The sequence below is a fragment of the Hippopotamus amphibius genome, chromosome 14 (assembly GCF_030028045.1).
Source record: "Hippopotamus amphibius kiboko isolate mHipAmp2 chromosome 14, mHipAmp2.hap2, whole genome shotgun sequence".
NCBI lineage: Eukaryota > Metazoa > Chordata > Mammalia > Artiodactyla > Hippopotamidae > Hippopotamus > Hippopotamus amphibius.
In genome coordinates this window covers 51,848,845-51,852,538 of record NC_080199.1, presented here as the reverse complement: position 1 = coordinate 51,852,538, position 3,694 = coordinate 51,848,845, and positions in this window count along the sequence as shown.

The following is a 3,694-nucleotide window of genomic DNA, read 5'->3' as shown; positions in this document are numbered from 1 at the left end:
TTATGAAAACAGAGATACAGACAAGAATTGAAAGGCACATTTTTGATTAACAAAAACTGACTACCTTTACAGAATCAATATTGTTTTTTTATTGCTCCATATCAAAAAACACAAAAATTATCAGTAGTTTACTTTTCCATCTATTGCCAAAACTAAGTATAGAGTTCATACATAGTAAACAAAATTTTTTTTTCTTGGTATTAGTGCTTAATAAATGTCCATTCAGTAAGCACAAGTAGCATAGCAGGAAGTTTTGAGGGAAAAAAAAAATATTGAAGATCAAAGTGAGAAAAAATTAACCAAATAGTCCTCCAAAGTGGTCCTTCCTACATATATATAAAGATGGAATTTTTTGCAAGATAAATTTAGAGTTGTTTACTATGCACATCTAAATTTTATTTCCCTAAAAGAGAAAGAAATTGTGTGGTTTAGTGTGTTGCATGTGAGTGTTGTATATGAGAGATTAGATTTTTAATATCATTGTGTTTTCCAACAAAAGACAAAGACAATGACCTAAGAATATTTTAATGTTGTGCTTCACCTCAAGAAGTGAACTTTCACTCCCATGTATTGCTAAATCCAACATTCTTCTTAAAATTACTTGGAATGCAAATCTAGGATACTACTCTTAGAATAGATCCTAGAGATTGGAACAGATTGTACATGTACTTTTTAATACAAATCTAGTTAACTAATGGTGCATACTTCATAATAATTAAATTACAAGTCAAAGAGAAAATAGTCTGAAAGTGGCTTTATATCATTTTCTACTTTACCTTCATTTTGATCTTGAATGCTCTCAAGATAGTGTGAAAATTTTAATTCCAAAGTTGTAAGTGCAAGTGGTTAGCCAATGGCAAGATACTTTGAGCTTGAAGCAGGCATCAACATTTCAGAAATTTTTTGAATATCTCTGAAATTGAAGTATTTCTAAAGTATGATGTAGAAACTCATGTCTTCATACAAATTCATATGGATAAATAAACTGCTTAAATTGCTTATGGAATGTGCCTTGGATATCCCAATAAGACTTCAAGCCCACTTGTTTAATAAGAATTCTCAAAATTTGATCTTTGATCTCATAATACTTCTTATTTTGATATTTTTATAAAGCACAAATGTCAGCATATTTATAAATATCTTTCAAAGCATTCATTCTCCCAAATGTTTTTGGAAATAAATACTTTCCATTTAAATACATAAGTAGAAAAAGTTGAATAAATGGAAAATATTTTATACTGTCTTTCAAACCTGGTAGTATATTTCTCATCAAAAGCATATTGTAACATCTAATTTTTATTCACGTACATATTAACTGAGAAACCAAAGTGTATATCAAGAAATCTTTTTTCAAATATTAAAATTGATTCAACGTATTCCTGCTTAGCTTGATTAAAGAAGCAAAATTATTCTAAATATAATATTTTTAGGCAAATACTTCCTTTAAGAATTAATTGACATTTTTAAATTGTTTCAACACAAAGTACTAATTTTTTTCAGTATTCTATGCTAAATAATGAAGGATGGTGTTAATAACTCCAATACACTATGGAAAAAACACCAAAACAAACATAAAGGTTTGAAATCAAGTTTTTCTATTTACCACTTGGGTGGTCAATGAAAAATTACTTAATTTCTTTGAATCCAATTTCTTTAGTTTTAAAATGTAAATAATAACAATAATGAAAGGTAGCAAAAGACTTCAGAGAAAATAAGTACTGAGTAGATTATGGCACTACCCATCACATAATTTAAAATTAAAACTTATATATACTAGCCAGAGAACACATGCCATCAGATCAGGAACACACAAACATACATACATCACACACAAAACCTTCATATCTTCTTTATCAAGTCTCATACTCATTTTGGAGAAGCGGTCACTTAAGAACATTTCATCAGGTTTTTTTAACTTAAACTAAATCTTCACTGCTGTGTAGGCAAAACTAGCTCTCTTACTTGATTTTCTTAAAAGATTGGGATTCTTGAGATTTTTTAGGTGATGAATACTGAAAACAATTACAGACATAATTTATATGCTTTCACACTAGTGAAAGGTGATGTTTAAGGTAGCTGTTGTATTCATGTCAAATCTTAATGCTTTAATTTTTGAAAATATGCATAAACAATGATTTTTACAGAGCACCTGAGGTCATAAACGGTCCTGTATTGTAAATGACAACTCTATCTCCATTATGCACACAATCATTAATTGTAAAATCGTAATTCCTTTTAATATTTTATGAACAAATATTTTAACACAGTAAGAACTGCTTGTGAAAAATGTCTTTGGAAGAATAGATATGCTTTTGGTAAGCTTTAAAGATTTTTTGAATGTATATTTAGGTTTCTTAAGTGCTATAATCATCATGATTTTAATAATGACTTCTATGATTTTCTTAACATATATCAGGTAAAGTACTGTACTCTGTACTTTGCATTTAATCTTTTTGACAATGGTGATGTTTGGTACTCTTAATCCTCCTCAATCCTATTTACTTATAAAGAAATTTATGTTCAAACAAATGAAAAGCAAATTCTCTGATGTGTTATGTAATGAGTTTAATGGAAATACAATATAAACTTGAAAAATAATCAGTTCATGAAGAATAAAAGAATGGCAGGAGAAGATTCCTCTTAAAAGACGAGAACTTAACATGGGAGCAATCATGTAACAAAAGTATGAGAATGGAAGAATAAAACAAGAAAATAAAAGAATGCATACCATGAACAGCTACTAAGTTACAAACAATTTACATTGAATCCTCACAGCAAATATATTTGGTAGGTACAATTATTTCCATTTTAGAGATGAAGACTCTGAGAGTTCTTCAAGATCAGAGGTTTAGAATAGTTGGAGTGAGCATTTAAATATGAACTATTCGAGTTATGCTTGATTACTGAATTAAACTCTGTTTACATCTTCCCCTTAAAAATGCACACCAAAGATCAAGTCTAATATCCATGCATTGTAAAGGAAGAGAAAGGATCCATACTAGTCAAATTCATAATCAAAATCATACTACTTATTTATCACTTTGTTCAAAGTAGGTAGCAAAGAGTCCCAGGTAAAAATTACAGATGGCGCTATGGAGAGAATGGCAAACTTTCTGAATATCTATGACTATGGATAGAGAGAGTTAAGGGTTGTATATTGACTTGAGTGGACTGAAAAAACAAAAATTTCTAATTTACAAGTTTCTACATGTCTAATTTTATGTATTTATATACATATATATGTATTTTTTTCATGAAACTTTGATTTTACTGTGAATCATAAACCCATTCTGACCAATCCAGATATTGGTCAGAATGGCTTTGGGTGAGTCTAGCTCAGTACTCGCTCAGCAGTGAATAATACTCATTATCTTTACTTTTATTTGTATTTGAGTTTGAAATTATGTTCACTTCATACTACAATTGTCAAAATTGGATCCTATAGAATCTCTTTCTGAGGAAATATTTGGTAGTAATCTCTACTCACAAACAGAACCTGCCTGATGATGTCATAGTCACAGTATAACGTACTAAGTTCTGTTACTAGGTCAATGCCAAATTCTTTGAAAATCTTCCTTTCCATTTTTCTTTCAGTATAAAGCAAAACCCTTTAAATATGTGTTTTATGTCATTCAAAACTTGTTGGGATATAACCTATTTTCTTTTGATATCTGATATGTCTAGCATATTTCAT